Raw genomic sequence first — 24,179 nt, 5'->3', positions numbered from 1 at the left:
GAACGTTTCTAGCCTTCACTCAGCAGATATGAATAGCATCTCATAGTTATGACAACAAAATTGCATGTGACGTTGCTCAGTTTCCCAGTAGAGTAAAAAAATTCTCCCGTTTGAGAATCCCAGCTCTAACTTTCTTCTGATGTTTAGCTAAGGATAGTGGACCCTAACTTCATTATCTCCAAATTTAATACTGACTCATGTGTATATTTACCTATAAAGTGCTTCTCAAGTTTTAGAGTATGTAAGGCATACCTGGGATAAGAAGGTAAAATAGAAATGCTTGGTTTTCTGTTCATGAAAAGCTTGGTAAAATGGCTCTGGCTTAAAAGGTGAGACTCTAACTATTGGTATAGTCATGGTTGACATTGACCTTATTCACACGATTGAAAACTGTGACTCTCAAGAAGTAGTAATTGTGGATGTATGTGGTTTTTCAGTTTCTTAGGGTTGTATAGGAAACTGTTGAATAATGCGTGCTCTGTGTCAGATGCACAAGTCGCAAATCATGGCGTCACCCCTTGCAGTGCATCTAGTACTTGGTGAGTCATTAAGCCTTTCTGTTCCTGGCCTTCCTCATCTGTCATGTGGAGAATGGTATCAGCACTTGCCTCAAAACTGGCATTATGTGTGATTGGCTGCATGATGAATCTTTTGTAATTATTTCTAAATAAAGAACTCAGTAAATGTTTAGGGATAGTGAGAAAGGTTAATGAAGACTAAAAGTGGGAGTGTTGCCATGAAAGCATTGTGAGGATGATTCTGACCTTTGCAGAAAGCTTAGTATGTTTAGGACAGGTTTCTTCTGATTCTTATGAGTCTCCTGGGGATTTGTGAAATAGATTTCCCAGGGCTGTCATCCAAATAGCAGTTTATTGTATCCTGTGTAAGGTATGGGAATCAGTCAGGTGTGAATAGTGCACCCGATTGAAAGAGCACACACAGAAACATATTTTGCTGGAGAAAATGGATTCCTGATGGAGAAACCTTATCCTTTTACACGTACACTATTATGGTTGTCTATGGTTGATGTGACTTTAAGTCTGTTCTCCAATAATTATGGATTCATGATTGTAAAGCACTCTATGAAGGTTTTCATATATATGAAAGTCGTGTTCTTGCTATGCAGGAAGATATATATATATATGTATATATATATATATATATATGAAAACCTCCATACATATATATGAACATATATACTTATGAAACATCTCTTCATCTTCTAGGTTTCTTTGAGTTGCTTGGAGTTTTACAAATTGTGGTCTGAAAAGTTATGTGAAACTTTTAAAAAAGGGATGCACTCATTAGAAAGGGTGTATGGACTAGACTCAAAATTGCAACAGGATGTTTCAATAAGTTGTGCTGTAAATTTAAGAAAATTAGTTATTTTTTTTAAAAAAAATTCTGAGATCACCACAGTTTCCTACAAAGCAAAACTCCAGTAGTATGGAATTCTTAAGAATGTCCTTGTAAATTTTGTTTCATCTTTCCTCCTATTCTTTTGTGAACAGTAATTATGAAGAAAACCATCTTCCCCCTTTGTAAAAGGAGAAACAGGATTCACTTCTTAAGGCAAATGTCTTCTGATTGCACCAGCTTTGCCCCATTCCACCCCCATATATGTGATTAGAATTGGGACCATTATGATCAAGGTCATGTGGGAAATCAGTGTTGAAAATCGTTGTTACATGGTCTTTCCATTCTGTTGATGAGCTCATCCCTGTGTGGTATTGTATTTATCTTTAACTTAATGGAGTATATCAGGAATGAATGACTTATAGTTCAAATTATCTTGTGCAGCAACCAAGAGACCCTCTGATAGAAATTATTTCCCCCTATGTTACATTTTCTCACTGACCTAACTTCTTTCAATCTGGTACTTCCAATAAGTACCGTATTTGTACATTTGGTGCACAAAATTGACAAACAACAATATTACATTTTTTTCCTTCTCCCTTTTTCCCTTCCCCACCTTCCCTCTTTCTTTTTCTTCTTGTTTTAAGTCAGGGTCTTATGTAGCCCAGACAACTTTGGATTTATTATGTGACTCAGGATCAACTGAACTTTCGAACCTGCCTGCCTCTACCCCCTGAATGCTGGGTTTCAGATACATTCTACCGTGCCTGGTTTTATGTGTTAGTGGATTGTAAAGCCCAGGGCTTATGGTGTGGTAGCAATAGTGTAAGTGAGCTACATCTTTACAAGTGAGCTACTTGTTTTCTTTTTCTAACAGCTGTCATTGCCCCTTCCCAAGAGTTCTGGAATATCGTGAAAGCCGGGAAGTCCGTTTCCTCACTGGAGAAATGTTGCAGTATTTTCTGCGTCCAGGTTGTACACAGCACTCCCCAGGCTGTTACTGAATGTTGCATATGCCCTGTTGCTCGATGCCTCCTAATATTTGGGAAGGATGTTGGCTCTGACAATGGAAGATTTTACTAGCAGAATCTTCCCCCCTTTCCATCACTTTTTTGGGAAATTCAACTGTTCTCCACGTTGACCACCCCCCCCTTCCTTTTTTTTCCACTTCTAGGTAATGTCAACCTAACGATTCTCTGTTTCTCCTCTGCTTCCAAACAAATACAAATGAGTGATCTGGATATTTTTCAAATCAGTGTAGAATCCCAGAGGTCGTCTTCTCCTAAATAAATATAGGGGTGAGCTTGACACTGGGGAGTTTTGGGAGAGGAAGTGCTGTGAGAGGATGCACAAAAGTCTGTTCGTCTTCCGAGAAGAGAGTAGCAGGGAAAATACATTATCTTTTTATCCTTAGATTTTTGAAAAAAGAATGGACAACTGTGAATATGTCAGTAGTTTATTCTGCTGCATATTCATGAAAAAGTGTCAGGTAATTAAACAGGACTCTACAAAAACCTCCTGCATAGCAAGAACATGACTATTTTTTTAAAAAAAAATCATTCAGTAAAGAGGTTTATTCAAATAGCTCAGCTAGATTCATAGCCCCATAAACAAATTCACATCACTTGTGGGAACTTTGTAACTTTGACACTTGGGTCTTACCCTAGACCATGTATATTAGAGTGACCGAAAGCAATTCTAAACAAAGTCAATTTTCAGGAAAAGGCCTGGCTTAATTGATGAACAACTTCCAGGAAGTCCCAGGTCCTTGTGTGATTCAGTCATGGGCGTCTGTCTATCCTGTCAGCTCCTCTGTGAGGATCTCAGGCTGTAGAAAGGAGTTTCTCTTACTTGAGAAAGCCACCATTTCTCTCACCAGCCTGGAATTAGCAGGTAAGAGAGAGGGAATATTTGAGGGTAATGTTAAACAAAAAGAAAAAAGTCACTGTGTTCTCTATCAGTCTCAGTCATAACCTTAAAAACTTTAAATAGTCCAAGAAATTAAATTCCTTTTGTATCTGAAGAGCACTCAGCAAAACTAGAAGCTGCTAGAATTTACTTTAGTGTCTTGATTTCATGTCACCTGTGTTGTGTTTCTGTATCTAATGACTGATCATTAGTATCTGCCAGCAATCTTCAAAGATGTTGAGGCTGGAACCACTCTAATATACATGGTCTAGGGTAAGACCCAAGTGTCAAAGTTACAAGGTTCCCACAAGTGATGTGAAGTTGTTTACAGGGCTATGAATCTAGCTGAGCTATTTGAATAAACCTTTTTACTGAATGATTTAAAAAAAAATAGTCATGTTCTTGCTATGCAGGAAGCCAGCATATCAATGCATCCTAGAAGTATATTATATAGGACTTAGTAGCTTCTCCAAACTGGAGTCATAATCACTATGCTTAAAGAGTGGATTAACCGTTGCTTTATCCCATCACTCTCCTTTCTTTTCATCTTTCTTATAGTGTTCTGGGTGTGATGAGTTCTAGATGTGTGTGTGTGTGTGTTTGTGTGTGTGTGTGTGTGTGTGTGTGCGCGCGCGCGCACGCGCGTGCTCACGCGTGCACATGTGAGTGCCAGAAGTTTGTTGCAACTCCACTTTTTTAATTCATTTATTATTCTTAATACATATTTTTTGTTCTTTTTGAGAGAGGGTATCACTATGTAGCCTTGGCCGACCTCAAACTCATAGAGGTTCATCTGCCTCTGTTTTCTGACCAATGGTACACTCCACCAGATCTAGCTATATTACTTCAATTTTGAGGCAGTCTCTGAGACTAGAACTCAATAAATTCATTAAGCTGGATGCTAGCAGTCTTCTGTGCCTTTCTCAAGAGTTGGGGTTACAGATGAATGCCAGCACAACATGCTTTTTCATAGATGTGGGGTATCTGAACTCAGATACTCATGCTTGCATAGCAAGCACTTAACCCTGTGAGCCATTTGCCAAGCTTTTCTTCCCTTTAAAACTCCCACTTACTTCCCCCTTCTGCATTTTACTGCCAATTTCTGCCTGCTATTTATCATCTCCCTGTGATGTGGATGGTGGATTCCTGGAGCACTGTCCTTTTCTTCTCAGATATTGGTGCTTTTTGTTTGTAAATGTGGTCTACATTGTCCCATTGGCTTCCATACCTGTAGAAGCCTGCATAAGAAAGGAAAACTTAAAAGCCAAAGGGCATCAATTCTTCATCTGTTTTTTTTCTTGTAGCAGAAATGACTGTTTCCTTCAAAAACATTATAAAATGTGGATAGATGATGGGAAGGAACAAACGTGAGAACCCTGCAGTCCTTCTGCACTCCTTCCTTAGAATTGTCTTTGCTTTCCTTCTGTCTCTGTTGTTTCCAAAGAACTTTCCAAACTTAAAGTGCTTTTTATGCATCCTCCTCTTGGCACATTTTAAAATAGAGCCTTTGACTGTACACTGTGAAACAGGAGCATTGGTGATTTTAAAGTAACTCTGTACCTTTGAATTCTAAACTCAGATTTAGAACTTTTGACATTAGAATGACTGGAATTTGTTTAATGATAAATGAGAATTCTGATTCTTGGAGAGATTAAAGAGCACACTCTAATGTGGAACTAGTTAGTGACAGACCTAAATATAAAACTTAGCCTTACTCAATTCAAGGGCCCATGTGCCTCTGTGTGGTGCCTGTGCTATATGCCAAGTGCACGGCTGTCAGTTCTATATAGATGCTTCTGAGAGTATGCAAAATCGTGTCTACACAAGAGACACAAGCATTGCCTATCTTCTTGGCATAATCAAAGAGATCAAGTGCTGATGAATTTTCTGGGTAGTTCGGATGCAATTCCATTGTTCAGGGTATGTATCATGTTATCTTTTATCTTTTCATAGTGTCAAGCCATAGTGTTTCATAGTACATAACTATTAATCATGTGAAGAATGCTAACTAATCAAGAGATTTGACCTACAGAAAATGAGCTTTCAGGTATTTGCTGATAATTCACAGAAGCAAATTGTCTAATGAGTTTTGATGAGGTATATGTGCATATGTGTGTACATGTTTACATGCATTTCCCTATATATGAGCAAAGTTTATACACTTCTATATGTATGTGCTGTGGAAACAGAATCCCTCATTGAGGTTGGAGCTCACCCACTGGCTTCATGGGCTGACCAGGAAGCCCCAGAGACCGTTCTGTATTCTCTGCAGCACTGCGGTGATAGGCATATGGGACACCACTAATCTAAGCTGAACTTAAATCCTCAGGTTTGTGCAGCAAGCACTTCAGCAATTGAGCCACCCATGTGACCTGATTCTGTACGTGCTTAATGAAGTGACAGGGTTGCAGACTGTTATGTTATATGAGATTCAGTATACAAATTTTCTAGTTGCATCAACAGCCATTTTCTCGTCCTTTTATTTCACCTATTGACATCTAGTGTGGTGGCCCACAGTTTGGGGCAAGATGGCTTAATCTATTAAGGTTTCATATGTTGTGTTGTGACTATGCAATAAAGAGTGTAAGGACTAAGCTGTACTGGTCTGATAGGACTAACCTGTTGTCACTAAGCCGAGAAAATAGCTTTTTCTTTCTTCTTGACGTGTGTTGTGTGTTGTGTTGTGTGTCTTGTGTGTGTGTGTGTCTATGTGTGTGTGTGTGTGTGTGTGTGTGTGTGTGTGTGTGTGTGTGTGTAGCATGTGCATGTGGGAACATGTGTAAGTACACATGCACATATGGAGGCTGGGAACAAATTGTAGAGGAGTTGGTTCTCTCTTTTTATCATGTGATTTCCAGGGATCAAAGTCAGGTGACTTAGCCTGGTCCAAACATACTTAACCTTCAGAGTCATCTTGCCGAGACCCAGGGAATGCTTTTGGTAATTATCCTTTGGGGAGTTATCACCTCTCCTTCCAGCTCTGTTCTTTATCCTAGGTGGTATTCTTTCTCAGATTCCTCACTTAAAAAAATAGAATACCATACCTGCTTTTTGCAAAACCATTGGAAGGTGATTTTTCAGGTGTGTGCTTGTACTTCCAAGTTTCCAGGGTAGGCAGTCTTAAAAGATTCTTATAGGTTCTCCATGTAATCAGAGTCTTCTAAGGGCACACATTGGTGGCAGATCTATATTAGCCTATGGTTTATGGTGATTAAAATTTGATATAGTGCAGAAAAATCAATAGAATTACAGGGCTGGGTGGTAATTTGCAGCAGGGGAACTTGAGAGGAGTATTTCTATTTCTGTTTTATAGTCTTTTTGTCTATTTGTCTTACTCAAGCCACCTGACCATTAAAGTGTCAATGTTTTAAAAAGGAAAGTATTTTTCCTTTCTCATTGGGAGAGAAATATATTCATCTCCTTTAAGTCTCTCTGGAAATTTTGGAGGATTATCTTTTGTGTGGTCTCTTTCCTTATTATGTTCTACTGTGTTACTGAAAGTGTGTGAGAGGCCAGGCTTGTGACACTGGTCCAATGGACACCTCCTTGTCACAGGTGCTTTAATTTTCTCATTCTATGCACCTGAGTCTATGTCACTGGGTAGAATGTAAAGAGTTGCTCCATGAGGACTTCTGTTTCATATGTGGTCCAACTCTTTGGTTTAGAACTTGTAATCTGGAGACTAATGTAATGTTTTTAAATGATTTCTTTGCTCACTTGTCTGTTGAGGTAGGGATTTCATGTAGTTCAACATGGCCTTGAACTTGACAAGTAACTGAGGACAACCTTGAGCTTTCGATCCTCTCATTTTGTTTTTTTCTCCTCCCTAGTGCTGAGACTGCAAGCTTGCACCAATAAGGCAATTGTTAGGGGTGGATGTGGATCTAACCCAGGCTTTGTGCATGCTAGACACTCTATCAGTGGAGCAGTAGCCTCACCCACCCTTGATAATACCTCACTTAAAATTTGCCATATGTTTACAGGCACAGGCAAATTTGAGTGCTTGTATTAGCGAATAAAGAAAAATTACCTCATGTCAGGAGATTAGCAGTCAAAATACATGCACTATATATTTCCCAATGCTGGTGCTTAGGATTTTGTTTCTTCCAAAATAAATAATGACTATCTTCAGTAGGATCAGTTTCTCAGCCTGATATTTAATTTTAAATGCAAGAAAAAAGAGATTTTCATGTGTATTTAGATTGCTGTATAGCTAGATTAGGCTTAAGATAAGCTTAAAGAGGATGGCTAAGTAAGTATTGGAATTCTATCATAAACGAAACCTCAGAATGTGAGAATAGTTATATATCAATATGTGGCTAATTATATCTTACAAAGTACTCTGGCATTACACCAAGAACATAGCAACCAAACCACAGTATATCACACATGCCATTATCACCTTACAGATGAGATAACTGAAAGTTAGTTGCCACACAGATAATCATATTATAATCAGGTCTCACAGATAGGCTCATTTAACTCTATTTCCTATTCATAATCACTGTTATATATTGGAGATAAGTCCATTCATTCTTTTATTCAGTCAGCCATAGTCAGTACTTTGCCTATTTGGCAAGCACTGGACTAGGTGTTGTAAACCACAATGAGTAAAATGGACATGATCCCCAATTTGATGGACTTAGAGACATATGGTTGTATTGTGGTCGGCCACGTGCCCAGCAACTTTAAACCTAGTGGTTCATAAAATACCATCTGTCATCCCAATCAGTCAGGTCTCAAGGAGCTGACTCCCAGAATGGGCGAGGTACTCTGGGAAGCTCTCAGCATTATAACCCCTCCTGCAAAATCGATCCAGCCTATGAGTTACCTGTGCTGCATTATCGACTTGTTCTAGCATCCCAGCAAAAGCATGGTGTACACAGAGAAGTAGGCATCAAGTGCTCTTGGCAGGCTACGTTGGAGAAGAAACTTGTACGCAAATGTCAAGTATTAAAATCAGGGAAAATGTGTGTTGTCATGGAAATAATTTGGATTCCTCTGTGAGTACAGACTTTAATTACCCTGGTAACTTGATGTCCTTGGGGCATGATAAAAATTTGTCTTTCAGAGATAGCAGATGTATTTTGAGGTTTGGCAAACCCATTCAACTCTTTATAAAGGTGTGGTATAGAGTGAGGCAGAACTATCACAGTGAAGGGGGAATGAATGTGTTGAGTCCTAACAGACTAAGTTGGAGTCCAAATTGAGAGCCTGGGACCTGTGAGGAAGACAAAAAATGTGCAGACAGCCATGCTCAATGAGCATCTGAAAGGGCCGTGTATCCTGATTTTCCACAGGCACCTTGTGATTGACAGTTACTATAGCAAATATGGAAGCACCCAGTGGCTTTGCCTTAGAGTGCAGCAGTTGAATATCCCATCGAACACATTGTCTAATGTGTCCTAACTGAGGAAGTTTGCAAAGTAGCATAGCCTGAGCACAAGTTATTAGCTGACTGGGTTTACAGGGCTGATAGTTACTTACAGTGACCAACTCCATTACAGAAACTCCTCAGAGAAGCTACGGAGAATTTTCATAAATGTCAGACTGGCATATCAGTATACCTGTTACAATAACAGTAGTCAGTGCTGTCAGTGCATGAATCTAATATGGTGTAGTCTCAGCTGGTTTCGGACGGGGCTTCATATGAAGTGAGTTTCCACTGTGTGGACAAGGCTCACTTAAGACAGCATGTGTATGTATAAGTACATGTTCGTATGTGTGTAGGTACATGTGTATAGGTGCATATGGATGTGTAGCCATAGGAAAAGTTCAAGTACCATTTCTAAGGCACTATCTTTCAGTTGTATTTTTCACATGAGGTCTTTCTCTGGCCTGCAAAGCATAAAAAATGCAAAGCTGGCTGGTTTGGGATTGCTGGATATCTGACCATCTCCCAGCCCTGGAATAAAAAGATTATGCTACCAACCCTTGCTTTTCATAACTTATGTATATATGTATGCATGCATGTATATAGGTATATATGAATGTAAGAGTCAGGGTACACATATTATATGCCATGGGTGTAGAGGTCAGATGACAACTCTGAGAACTGGTTCTTTCCTTCCACCTTGTTGATTCAGTTTCCCTTATGTTTTGCTACTGAGCTGTACATGTCATGTTTCTCCTGTATTTGAAGTCTATTTCTCCATAGGAGTTCATGGATTACAGGCAAGGACCACGTAATATGGCTGTTTTTAAAGGTCGATTGGAGTGAGGATCAAACTCGGAATCAGGTTAAGACAACTAGAGTTTTCATGCACTGAGCCATTTTGCTGGCCTGACATCTGGATTATGCTTTTAAAACATGGTTTCTGGGTTGCTAGTTAAGATCCTCTTGCTTATAGGGCAAGCACTGTACCTTCTCACATATCAGCCTAGCACCTTAACATTCTGTAAGGTCCACAGTGACTGTTCAAAGAAAAGGAGATCTAATAGAAGAACAACGCAGAAGAAAGAAATTATCCCAAAAGCCAGCCAGGAGCAACACAGGGAAGACCACAGAATGCTTTCCTGTTTAGAAGGAAGGAATTATAAGGTCTCACCATAGAGAAGTTATGCTAGGAGTGAGTGTGGGGATAGAGAGGCTCAGGTAGCACAAAGCTGTTTCGACCTGAATGGTTTGACTCTTTCACCTAAGTGGAAAGTTCTATTTGCCACCCCGTATCTTTTGCTGGAGGGCAACTGTCAAGTATTCGTGTCATCAAGAAGTATCCATTCAATGAGTACAGCTGCCAGTTCTCACAGGTCTTGTAGGAGCCCTTCTTAACTGGAAGAATAAAAATCATTTCAATCATTTAGGAATTAGCTGCATGATTGGCAAAGCTCTGGATCGCATTAGCATGCTGCTTGAGAGACCAGAAAGGGCAAAGAGGGAGGAAGCAAACCGCATCAGAGTCCCATTACAGTTAGCAAGGGAAGCTGGGGGAAGAACAAAGGGAAACCACATAGCTGGTTGTTATTGGTCCTACTTGTTCTTTCTCTTTAAGATTGTTATTGACTCAATTGAGTGCCTTTATCCAGGTCTGAGGGGATCCGGTGTGAGTGAGGAGGATAAAGGGATCGAAAGAGAAAGATTTCCACTCAGTGTGAGAGGAAATTATCTTTAAAGGGAGATGAAGGAGGAGTTGAAGGTCCAAGGGCAAATGAAGTACCTCCTTGAAGGTAAACTGGGCCCAGACTGGCAGGCTGGACCTATGTGTCCCAAAGTACATCACAGAATGGGAAAATTATAGCCTTTAACATTTTTGACTTTTAATATCAAAAAAGACAGCATATTCTTGGCACTTGGTAATAATCATAAAATACAGTTTTTTACTAACACCTTTTTGTATCACCACACATAGCCAAATCTTAAGGATATTTATTTATTTATTCAGTCGTACATCTGTTTTTTTTGTTTTGTTTTGTTTTGTTTTTGAGATAGGGTCTTGCGTAGTTCCAGCTAGCCTCAAAATTGTTATCTATTAAAAGATGACTCAGAACTCTTGATCTTCCTCTTGAACCTCTGGAGTGCTGGGTTATAGGTATAAGCTATTATGCCTGCTTTTATCCAGTACCAGAGAGAACCAATCCAGGGCCTTGTATATGCTGGGCAAGGACTCTAATAACTGAGCTAAACCTCCCAGCCATTTTTATTTCATTTAATTTCATTGCTCTTTGCAGTTAAGCAATGGGACTCTTCAGCCAGGGCGGGCAGAAGAGTGATGGGCAGAGTTCACGGAGGCCGAGTCTGGGCAGGCACTGTGAGTACTGGGGCCTGCTTGTGAGTTCTGCAGGGCACTGTGCAGAACACTTAGTCTCAGGTCTCCATCTGTAGCTTGTCACATGGTATGTTGAGCTGACATATGGCCCAGGGCCAGCCCTGGGCATTTGATCATTGTCAGCTCCCCTGCAGGGTCGGCCCAAATCCAGATTGGAGGACAGAATGGCACACAGTGCTTGACTTTCTGATGATGGCCTAACCCTGGAAAGGCTCAGGGCCAAAGGTCAAAATGAAAACAAGGATGCTGTGAAATCAAATCAGAGGGTCAGAGCTCAGGGCCCTCTTTTCACAGATGAGGAGCTTGAGGCTAAGGAAAAGGGGAGGGGATGATGGATGGAGTCCATTCCCCACATGAACAGCAGGAGTTGGGCTGGAAATTGAGTTCTCTTCTTCCCAATTAGTGATTGCTTGCTTCAGCTAACTAGCTGTCATCCAGCAATACTGGTAAATCAACAGCGGACTTGTTAGGAGAGGTGGAGGCCTGGTAAATGAGCAGTGGGTTTATTAGGTAAGGTGGTGAGAGGACAGGGAAGCAATATTTTTATACTTATAGATGAGACAGACTATGGTGGCATACTCATAAGTCTATGTCACAAAGGAGAGCTCTTCATATGGGAGGGAGGCCACTGGGAAGCGGTGATAAGAGACATTAGGAGGGCTGCCTACTTAGCTAGTGTGATATTGCCTGGGCTAGGGTAATGAACCTGCCCACACGATGGCTAGAAAGAAGTTAGTGCATCAAATACATCAAAGGAAAACAAATTTAGCACAAATTTCTGTGTCTGAGCAGAGAAGGATCTGAGACCAATATTAGGGTTTTCAGGGTAGGATGTCTGTGAAATTGCAAGTCAGTGGATATGTGGGGTTCATGTGCCAGGCCATCTGACTTATGGTTCTTTTCATCCTCCTTCCATGTCTTCTTGGAGAGAACAATATTCTCAGTTTCCTTTCTTTCACACAGTGAGGGAAGCAATGACGGGGAATTTACACTAAAGTGGTGGTGATCGGCATGTGTTGCTGGGGTGTCTTCAAACTGTAATATGAGATTAAAGAGATCATTTGTCACTGAGCAACGAAGCTTGAAACGCAATGCCACATACAGGAAACAAATCTTTGACTAGATTCATAATAGGCTGAAAATTTTGCTTCAAGTACACTTATACCTTTTAAAAAATATTTATGTATATGGGTACTTTGTCTGCATGTACATCTGCACACCAGAGGATGGCGTTAGAGAGATGAGAGCTGCCATGTGGGTGGTGGGAATTGAACTCCGGGCTTTGGAAAGAACAGTGAGTGCTCTTAATCATTGAGCCGTCTGTCCAACTCCAATCATGCCTTTTATTACCAAGTACCATGTGACTTTGTGGGACCCAGAATGATTATGCAGGTGCACATGCAGGTCACTTGTGACGGATGTGCCTGAAGTTGGAGTTGCAAGTGGTTGCAAGCTGCCAGACAACAGTGTTGAGAACTGAACTTGTGTCCTCTATAGGAATAGTGCATACTCCTACCTGTTGATCCATTTCTCCTGCCCCATGCTTCCTGTCCTCTATGCACAATTCATAATGTGTCCTTCTACTGGGGATACCTTCCGTCTTGAGGTAGAAAACAGTCCCTGGCCCATAAAATTCTTAATCCCCCTTTGCTGTGCTGTACACATCAAGTGAGTAGTGACTCTCCTTCCTTGTGACTCCTGCTTTCTACAGTCCCATGTGACCACTGGCCACTTGAATCTCTAGTGTTTCGCATGAAGGCCAGAGCCAGGCACTTGAGCCATCATCAAATGGAACTGCTACATCTACACTTATATGTCCTTCTGTGTAACTGAATAAGTCATTCAGTTTCTTTGGAAACCTGGCCTTGCTGCATGGCACTGTCTCCTCTAAATTTTATTTTATTTCTCGTACAGAGTTCAACATTACTCTTAGTTGTTGTTTAGTTTGAAGTTTTTTGTTTATTTGCTTGTTTAAAATTCAGATGACTCCCAAATTCTTGTTGCCTAAAGATGAGTAATAGTCCAATCTACAATATGCGAAGGAAAAACATAGGTTTCTTTACACTAGCTACTTCCTTCTACAGTTAGAGTAGGCTGAAGAGGAGAAAGAAGAAACGGCTGTCTCTCCATCTTTTCTGTGCGGGTACCCCAGGACTTACTGACAATAGCTACTGAATGCTTGGAATCCATAGACGTACCTAATTGCCCAACACTCTGAATATACATTGTCATAGTAGAGGACAAGCTTACAGGGTTGGGTAAGTAGATCAGCTGTTAAGAGTACATGCCTAGCATGCACACAGCCATTATCTTGATTCCTAGCATTTCATAGACTGAACGCAATCTTGTATGCATGTAATTCTAGAACATGAGAGGAAGATCTGACATCCAAGGCTATCTTTGGTTTCAGAGTGAGTTTAAGATCATCTTAAGCTACTTGGATCCCATTATTTTAGTGACGTAGCCAAGTTACTAAGACAAGTGAGCAACGTATTAAACAATGGAGTCTCATTCTATAACCTAGAGCTGCAGCTAGAAGATGGCTCAGATGTCTGGCTCTTGTCTGATGGTAAAGACCACAAACTTAACTGTTCATGTCTGCATCAGACTCTATATTAGGAAGGCTACTAAATATTGGAACCTAACTTTAAATCTTTGAAAGAAGAAACATTTCAGTATTTTTCTTAAGATGGTCCAATTAGGATAGTTGATAAAGTACCTCCAGCAGGACAAAGACATTACCTAAAGAACATACATGTTTCAGTCACTCATACTGGTATGTGTTTTGTGGCTGATAATGGCCAGTACCTATTAATCAGGTGTGAATGATTAAAACCAAATTCATTTATAATTAGTGGAATTAGAAATTTAGAATGAAATAGGTTGTGCTACTATGTTTCAACTATTGTAAATATATCTTCAAAATGCTTGAAACAAATTAGACGTGAATTAAAAAAAAAAAGAAACAAGACTCATTAAAGCAGCTAGGCTGTTGATGTGCCTGTCAACCGTATTATACATGTATGTTTAGTTTGATGGAAGTGCTGAAACAGGAACTGAACCCGGTTTTCGGCTTCGTTTTTCAGTCCATCTTCTTAACCTGGAGAATTCTCTTCCTCCACATTACTGAGAGAACACTTCTTCCTGTAGCAGCCTGCTCTGAGAGGTTTACATAAGAATCGTCCACAAGCTCGTGGACATTACACATACCTACTCCAGTTGGTGTTTGGTGCAGACATTGACCCACCTTGGTAGATTTTTGTTATTCTGATATTTCTGAACCCTGAGACCGCAAGACGTTTTTAAGGTCATAAAGGCCAGGGACTACTTTCTCATTTGATGCAGTTAAAATACATAGATAAGATATTCAAATCTTTGTTAACCGCAACAAACTTCTTTTTCCTGGGTTGGTTCCAATCCCTATTAGCAGCTTTCCTCATCAGACAGAAAGAAGTTTGTTGCAGTCAACATAGAGGAAAAAAGAGTTGGAGATCTGAAGACCACTTTGACCTCAGACCTGGAGATGCAGAATTTGGAGTTTGCCTAGGTGATTTCCTGTCTCATTTTGTGGATTATTGTTAAGTGATTGGATGAATCTTAGATGAGACTTTGATCTTTGGACTTTTAACATTGTTGAGACTGCTGGAGACTATGGGGACTTTTGAAGTTGTACTAAATGTATTTTGCATTATGCTATGTTTAAGTATGGATAGACTCATATGTTGGAGCAAGTCTATGGAGATCAGGGAGTGGACTGTGATGATTTGTACATGCTCTGCCCAGGGAGTGGCACTATTAGAAGTTATGGCCCTGTTGGAGGTGTGTCACTTTGGGCATGGGCTTTAAGACACTCTTTTTAGCTGCCTGGAAGTCAGTATTCTGCCAGCAGCCTTCAGATAAAGGTGTAAAACCCTCAGCTCCTTCTGCACCATGCCTGCCTGGATGCTGTCATGTTCCTGCCTCTATGATACTGGATTGAACCTTTGAACTTGTAAGCCAGCCCCAATTAAATGTTTTCTTTACATGAAAAAAAAAGATATTCAAATCTGAGCTATTAGGAGTGTACTTCTTTTCTTTTAAAATTCAATAACAAAGGGACCATTTGTTTACTTTGTTTATATTAAGGAAATTCCATAGAGAAACTTGGGCCAAGCAGAACAGAGGGACGAAATGTCTTTCCTGGCAGTCTTCTTCAGAGCTCAAGATTTTGAGTCTAAGTACTCTGCCTCAGGAAAACCCACAAGGACACCCACTTGGTCTTGTTTGTTTCTTTCTTGCTTTTTGTACTTCTGACTCCACCTTTCTTATCAATAGAGTCAATCTTGGGTACAATATGGTGACTTCTCTTTGCTACCTCACTTTGATTCCTATAAGAAATGTCACATAATTTTCTTATACCAATTCTCTGTAGCTTGACAAGGATAAGCATGGGGGAGCTTGTTGGGCAGACATCAATTTCTCCAATGGTTTGGGAGGTTAGATGAGCCACTGGAGTCGCCCAGGGCTCTAAAATGATTTCTTTCTTTCCTTCCTCCCTCTCTCCCTCTCTCCCTTCTTCCTTCCCTCCCTCCTTCCCTTCCTTCTTTCTTTCTTTCTTACTTACTTTCTTTCTTCCTTTCTTTTTTCTTCCTTCCTTCTTCCTTCCTCTTCCTTTCTTCTTTTCTTCCTTCTTCCTTCCTTCCTTCCTTCCTTCCTTCCTTCTTTCTCTTTATTTCAATGTGAAACTGCTGACATTTCGGTTATTTATGAAAATGTCAAGGCTCTGAAAAATAAGTTTTACTCTCTCCTTGTAGCTTAATTAAGCTAATTAATACTCCATGCATAGGTCAGATGTGACCCTGCTAAGAAAGATAGCTTACTTTTTTGTAATTTGTCCACAGAAGGAAAAAATGCTTTTGTGCAACTGTGCTCTTAGGAAACTACTGTCAACCCTCATTCTCCCTCTGGTTGGAAAAGTAGAAAGCGACATATGTTGTCCCTAATCTTGAGTGACAGCCATTTAGCCAGCAGACATTTGCATGGTCTTTGGAGAATTATAGCACACATTCAACATGCCTGAATCCTTTTCATTTGTACGTGAACACTTGCAGTGCATTTTAGATCTTGACGTGCAATGTCCTAGAGAAAAAGAGCTGTGACACTCAGAGAAGAATGTCACAGGCAGAATGTTCCTTGGCTTTAAGCTGGAGAAGGAGAGATGCATTTAGCCAATGGAGTCTTTCATTTGCTGCAAAAAGCATCAGAATCTCAGTCTGTCTCTCTACTTTTCCTGCCTTCCCCCCTCCTCCTTCCATTGTTGTAGCCCTGTCCTTCTCAACTTTTTTTTTCTCTTTCCTTGGTTACCCTTATCATTTGCACTGACTCAGTTGCTACCAGGTGTGGTAATTTTAAGATTTTACACACACACACACACACACACACACACACACACACACACATACACTCTACTTTCTATTATGGATGTCCTTTTATGGTTTACAACTCGCTTATCTTAATTAAAGAACTTTGCACATTACAAGGGCAGTAGACATGGCTCATTAGGTGAGCTCTTGCCAATTATGAGTATCATCCCAAGCATCACAGGAGAAGGTAAATATGTTACACATGCCTATTCTAGACAATTGTGAGATATATCTCAAACTGGAGAATGTGCCATACTTACTTGGAGAACTTATTTAAATGCAGACTAGAGAGAGAGGTCAGTGGGTCAGGTCATGTACCGCTCTGGAAGTGGACATTAGTTTGCTTTCCAGCACCCACATCAGGTGTGTGTAACCTCTTATAACTCCATCTCTAGAGAATCTGACCCCCCTTATGACTTTCACTGGTACTTTGCCCACCCTCCCCCAATGCAAATAATTCTTAAAGAGCTAAGTGTTGGAAGTTATCATTAGTGTCTGATTTATTAGACCTAAGGTAAGCCACAAGAGATTTAATTTGTAACACATTCTGAGAAAATATTGACACAGCTGGTTAAGGAGCTAAAGAACACAGAGAAAGCCCATCTCATTCATCAGAGTAGATAACAAATAACCTTTAACAACTAAGTTATGCTTTTTAAAAATAGTGTATTCTATTGTTGATATTCACAAGATGATTTTTACTTGACTGAATCTTAGGCTCCTGAAACCTCTAAGTCCACCTGCACAATTTCTTATAAAATACACTTGTAAGGAAAACCCCTGACACGTCAGTTAAGGAAGATGCCTTATCTCATCACCATCCATCTCTATTGATGGGATTACTCATTCTCCAGCTCTTGGGAATGTCACATCATCATGGCTTGAACTCAGCAAGCATCCTTTTAGTTTAGGGTATTCCTTACCCTTCCTCTTGTCAACTCAAGTAATTCTTTGCCCACGATCCCACTCCTAAATCCATGACTTTTTTTATCTACTACTTTTTTCCTTTTAGTAGATATTTTATTTATTTACATTTCAAATATTATCCGCTTTCATGGTTTCCCCTTTAGCAATCCTATTTCCCAACCCACTGCTTCTATGAGGGTGCTTCCCCACCTACTCCCTCCCTTCTCCCTGCCCTGACATTCCCCTACACTGGGGTGTTGAGACTTTCCAGCACCAAGGGCCTCTCCTCCCATTGGTGTCTGACAAGGCCATCCTATGCTACTTATGCAGCTGGAGCCTTGTATCACTCCATGTGTACTCATTTGTTGGTAGTCCCTGGGAGCTCTGGGGTGTCTGGTTGGTTAATATTGCTGTTCTTCCTATGGGGTTGAAAACTCCTTCAGTTCCTTCAGTCCAAACCCATGAATTTCTTTGTCTATCTTATTTGGAGCCTAATCTCTCTCTCCTCTGCATCTCTACAGTCACTGTTCTATTGTACTAATTCTAAGTATACTTCTTCTTTGCTGTGCTTTAAGAATTACTAGGCTCTTTCTTTAACCATACATATGCGACTTTATCTACCTATTCGTTGTCTTGAAAGAAATGTCTCAGTACTATGACCTTAATTTCCTAGTGATTTTCTTTGCATAGGAGCTGGGAATCCTGATCTAGATTATATATTACAGGAGAATCAGTCTCATTGTCCTGTGGCAGAACTCAGTTAGACCCTATAGGTGATGCTGAAATTTGCTATGGGTCAGTACCCCTGGGAACAATGCAACCTTCCTCTTTTGTGGATATTTGGCAGACCACATCCAAACTTGTACAGAAGTTTTAGAAGGGGAATTCCAACAAGAATAGATTTCAGGGATTTACTTTACAATGGTAAAGTTGTTTTTCATATTTATTTGAGTATTTGATGATATTTTCATTTCTGTTGAAATTAAACTAATTCATCTTCATTTGCAACTTAATGTCTTTTAAGATTGGACTTAGATGTTTGAGGAATGAACACTTTGAGTTAAGCATTTGTCTTAGTTTATCACAATAGTGCTTTGACATAGCACTATGATAAACTGCCACTTGTGAAGGAAACAGTTTTTTTTTTTCTGCTTGCATTTCACAGGTTACACTTTATCAATGAGGATAGTGTGAGAACAAAAAGCAGGAACCCAGAGGCAGGAACTGAAACAGAAACCAGGGAGGAACTCTACTGGCTGGCTTGTTCTGCCTGCTTTCTTTTACTTTCTACCACAGGCCCAGGGTGGCAACACTCACAGTTGTTAATCAAGGAAATACTACATGGACTTGCTCACTAGCAATCTGGATAAAAGCATTTTCTCAGTTGCTGTCCTGAATAACTCTAGCTTGTGCGAAGTTGACAAATTCTCTACTAGGACAGCATTTCTTACTTGCTAGGTACTTTCAAATATAAGACTTCATTTTATGATGCAAAGTAGCCAGGATGTGGAATGAGCCACCCACATGTTCATGTTGTCCTGTTGTTAAGGAAAATGAGTCTCAGGCTAAGAAAGTTTATTTTCCATACCACAGTCCATATTCGTATGTAGCCAAATAAGATTTGTACTCATTTCTTTCCTGATTTAAATTTATTATTTTCTTTAAATGTTACACTTCCTATTGGGAGACATAACAGCTACAAATGGAATTCCACGTAGGCTATCATGATTGAGACTGAGGTTGGATAAATATTAGCACATTTTAATTTTTAAAGGCATGTTTCTTGAGTCGCGCATGTTTGTAGGTAATATAATTATTTTTTTAATATTTGGGTGTAATTGGGATCAAGTTAGAAAGTTGAGTTTTTTCAATTCATGCTGAACCTTCTTTTTCTCTTTCCTGTTTTCTTGGGGGAGGGTGGTGCTGGTGATGGTGGTGGTGGTGGTGGTTTTCTCTTCCTTTTAAACAGAGAACTGCACAGTCATCAACATTTAGCATTAGAGCTCATTGTTAACCTTTGTTGGTTTTCCTGAATGAAAACAAATCATTCAAATACCTAAGGATAGGAGGCAAGTATCCAGGAACCAGTGTTTTTAGTCCTGGAACGTTATTTTCAGTTCTGTTTCTCAGTGGTTGGCTGGAACCCAGAGTTTAACATAAAGCACAGGAGAGCTCTACCACTGACCTGTCCCCCTTCAATTGTCTTCATGGCATGGAGCCTTAGTTCTGCCTTTGTATAGATTATTCCCATTACTTCTTCTGCTCTGTGTCTTTTGCCTCATTTAAAGGCAGTGGGTTTGAACTTGACATTTTGGTTTTTTTTCCCACTTAGATGGCCCATTTATGATCGCAAATTTCACCTAAGTACAGTTGCCAGCCATCTCAACTTTTCTTATCTTGTGTTTTTCCACAGTAGGGACTATGCTGTGGAGCGACACGTTCTTGACCGTTCTGTGCCCTTGAACTTCCTGTTAACTTTTTATGCTACTGCTTGGCCAATAACCCTTTGAGAGTGGTCCTTCCCCTGATGTTGTTTCTCCTGTCACTTCAGCTTCATTTTTCCTCCCATCTTTATTCAGCAGTACAGAAAGAAAAAGAAGAAGAAGAAGATGACTACAGATCACAAATGAAACAGTTCCCTAATAGTCTCCAGTCCAGATCTCGCTTGTGTTGTCAGTATACTGCTGTGGTCACTTAGAGGTGCTGACAATTTTTGAAATAATGCGAGGTCCTGGGTTCATTTAGATAGATGGAGAGCATCTACTAACATGGCTCCATTAGGCTCTGATTCAATCCAATCTTTCTTTTTTCCTATAAAGTCATCAGAACCAATTACCGTAGAACTTTCAGAGCCTCTTCATGCCTAGGCAGCTTTCTGTACCCTCTACAGGTAGATGCTCTTGACCTGGGGCAAAAAGAGCAATGAGTGCTGACTAATCTACGTAGTTCTTGATGGAGCCTTTCTAATACACTACTGAATTTCATTAGATCAGTGAACCTATAAAACAGATCTTCATGTTCTTGTTTTATAGTCAGTGAATAAAGATCAAAAAAGAGAAAATATATTTCTCCAGTATTTTGTAGTGACTTTGACAAAAAGGTAAGTGACTATTATAAGACCCATTGTTGTAGGTGGGGGAGCTGGAAGCCATTGTTTCTTCCCCTTCTCGTGGTACATAGCGTCAATCAGTCATTGCAGTTCTTGTAGTCAGGGATGCAAGAGCTTCTAGAGCTTCTTCAATGCTCTTTCCTCCCCTTTCACTATTCTATGGACCTCCCACATATTCTCCCATTCTTCCTAGACCCCAAAGCTCAAGGTGTTGATGTGTCCACGAACCTTGCAGAAACTCATCATCATCTCAGAATTCCTAGGACACTACCCTAGCAACTGCATAATGAACCACGAAAACAGCATCCTTTTCAATATACTGTGATCCTGAGTATGTGCTTCTGGGATGGTGTTAATTTGATAAAACTTAACATCAACTCAAGCTTATCAGCATGGGTATAGATTTCCTATGCAAGGGCAGTGGAACTTAGGTTAAAATTATTGGCATGGCACAAGATTTAAGGGGGTTTCAAGCAATCTTCCTGAAGTCATTCTTGCTCTGAAGATGCAGTCTCCTTCCAAAAGCTTCAGTTCTAACAGAACAAAGGGAAGAGGTTGATCTGGAGTTTAAAACAAAAGACTTATAACAGGAAGCTTTGTCCTAGTAGAATCAATAATGATCCCTTTGGTTTATACCTTATGACTAAGCTTCCCACTCTCTTTCTAATGCCTCTTTGTAGTTCGACCCCCAATTTGGTCATGCATAATTCCCCTATTCACCTTGTCTGAGACTCTTGTGATTTTTCATAGCAAGTACCCAGTTATTCCTTAGCACCTAGTACTGTTTTACCAATTGCTTTGTCTCTGTTTATTATTTTATTTTGTTTTATTTACTTTGTTCTTTGAGATAGGGTTTCTAGTAACCCAGACTAGACTGAACTCAGTAGTTAGAGAAAGATGTCCTAGAGCATCTAATCTTTCTGGCTCTGCTTCTCAAGAACTGGGCTTATAGGTTTATGCCACCACGTTAGACACAGGCATTCATTTGAAAGACTTTCCAAACATTATTCAACTTATCCAACCAAAGATGACCCTAGCGTAAACTATCACAGGCCATGAGGGCGAGGAGCACAGACATTAATTAGATTATTTCAGCTCAGTTGACCAGGAAGTAGCAAAACTAGTATCACCCATCAGTGCATCCAGTAGCAGAGACCAGGCTCTTGACTCTTTCCATCACTGTAGTTCTCCAGTTTTCTGCTGCGGACCCTCAGAAGCACTCACTCCAGTGCAGCAATTTTCTTTAAACACCATCTGTATCTTCATCCAACCTGCTCTACTTCAGAGAAAGAGATTTATTGTTGATATAGTTTGGGGCTTTCTGCTCCCTTCCTCTTAACATAAATATTATACTTGTTTGGCAAATTCATATAAATTCTGTACACATCTACTCCTTTTCCCCCCTATCCAACTTCTCACATGTCCTACCTCATTCCCTCTCAAGGCTATGTGATCTTGAATCCATTTAGTATTGGATGCATGTACGTGTGTTTAGAGATGACCACTAAGGACCAGTAACCAACTCATCAGGGACCTCATCATTGGAAAAGAAGAATTCTCTCTTTCTGTCAGCCATTAATTTTCTGTTGCTATACATCTAGAGGTAGGGTCTTGTGAGATCTCTCCATCCATGTTGAATGTCATTGTGCTGGTACAAGAAAATCCCTAAGCAATGTAGGTTATTCCCATTGACCTTGAATGCTTCCCACACACTTTGGATGCAGGACTTAGAGGAACAGAGCTGGAGTTGACCAGTAAGCTCCCTTCCTGGGGATGAGCTCCAATACTATCTATGTTACTATGGAAGCTGCCAAACAGAAAGAGCCATGCACAGTTTTCCCAGCTCTAGTGCTTCTGAACCACAACAATTATCAGTATAACAAGGGATTGCCAAGGGTGCAAAAGTAGCACTCCCATCTTGTAGAAACCAATAGCCATTTAATTGGACTTAAGACCCCAGTAGAAGGGATCTGATGCCTAGTACTGCAAATCAAGGCAACTATTGATGGCTTGTGAGATCCTTGACCCTGGGGAGGTCATAGATGTGCTGCTACTTCTCTCATAAACCAGTATCATTCTCAACTGCATTCTAAGTACTTATCTTTATATCCATAGGTAAGTGTAGCTGTTACCCCTTTTCAAAGACGTTTCTTTTTGCAGGAGCAGGAGAGTATCTTCACAGCACTCCACATTCTTTATAGTCTTTGCTAGGAATTTTGCTCTGAAAAGTCAAATAAGCTCTCAAATGTGTTCTGATGGAATCAGTACATTTTTATTCAGCTTCCCTTCTCTATAGTGACATGCATGTGATAAGCCCATCGTGTCAAGTAAACGCGTATATGTTGTGGCAGAGGGGAATGCTGTTAATAGATTCGCTTTCAAACACTCCCTCAAATTATGAATCATAATATTTATTGCATTGTCCAAGTGAAACAAGCATTCAGTTGGTATTTATTGATGTAATTCCCTTCTACTATTTTACAAGTCATAAACCCATTATGGAAGGAAGGCTGAGTGACAGAGGTGTAAATTACCATAGAATGAAGAAATTAGCACGTACTGAGTGGAGCAGGTATCTGCTAAGGGACCTGGAAACCCTGAGGAACAGTGAGGAGAGTCTCCCATTCTTTTCAATCACTGCTCCAGAGCTTTTGGCCAGCTGAGGCATTTGGAAGTCAAAACTCCCTCTCACTGAGACCAGTTGCAGTTAAAAAAAGAAAAGAAAAGGAAAGGAAAGGAAAGGAAAGGAAAGGAAAGGAAAGGAAAGGAAAGAAAACCGTTTTCAACTCCTGGGAGCACTCTCTTCTTAATTTCTTAACTTTCCTTTTTTTCAACAGAGGATTCAGAAAGATATAAAGCTAAGTAATTTTATTTTTATAATTTAATTTTCATTTTATGGTGTAGTTGGAATGAGCTCTTCATTTATTTGTTTAATAATCCCAAGCTTTCTCTAATATCTTCTTGAATTTTATATTCTATTCCAAGGTGGCATCCTTTTTTTTTTTTTTGAATCTAAAAGAAAATCCAACATCCTTCTAGTATAAAATAGTCATGTTTCTCTTGTGGCTGGTTACTTAATGGTAGCTATCAATCACTCACAAGGCCACATGTTACATGCCCCAACCTTCTGCATCTTTCTGTGTATTTTTCTTCTTTTTTGCTTCTCTTTGTCCTTTTCCTGCACAACTATAGTAAGTAAACAACTTCTTATATGGTCTTTCTCTGTACCTTGTATTGTAATGGTCGCATTTCTCTTGTAATATTGATTTGAAAAACCCATTGCATGCCTGTGTATAGCGGAAATCTGAATCTTGCTGGAGGGAGTTATTTCATCTTTATTGAGGTGATTTACAGAGAGCTTTCTACTCAAATGAAATGCTCAGAGAGGGAGGGAGGGGACAGGCCCTGCAACCAAGTCATGCCTGACTTAAGCAGCCAGCCTTAGTAACCCAGAGATTGTATTATCATCCCAAGCTTTCATTTCTCTCTTCCTTCATTTTCTCAGTGAATGATGTGAGTCACTGCATTTTACATTAGGCAGTGTTCATGGAAATGTTTATGAAAGTTACAGGTGACCTTGGAAAGTCTGTTTCTTTCATATGACAAGTAATTTAGAACACATCAAATAAGTCTCTATTTTTATGCTATTTATATTAACCTTTAAGAATTTCCTTCCTATATGTAATATATATTTATCATAAATGTCTCCATTTCCCCAAGATCCACTTCCTT

General features: G+C 39.9%; 1 protein-coding gene across 6 annotated transcripts in view; it reads left to right on the top strand.

Moving 5' to 3' along the window:
- Positions 1–24,179, top strand: part of Ctnna2 (catenin alpha 2) — a 1,149,154-nt gene that overhangs the window by 907,612 nt on the left and 217,363 nt on the right. The window lies entirely within an intron of this gene.

Source organism: Rattus norvegicus, chromosome 4, assembly GCF_021556685.1.
Source record: "Rattus norvegicus strain SHRSP/BbbUtx chromosome 4, alternate assembly SHRSP_T2T, whole genome shotgun sequence".
Lineage (NCBI taxonomy): Eukaryota > Metazoa > Chordata > Mammalia > Rodentia > Muridae > Rattus > Rattus norvegicus.
This window is presented reverse-complemented; position numbering and strand designations above follow the sequence as displayed.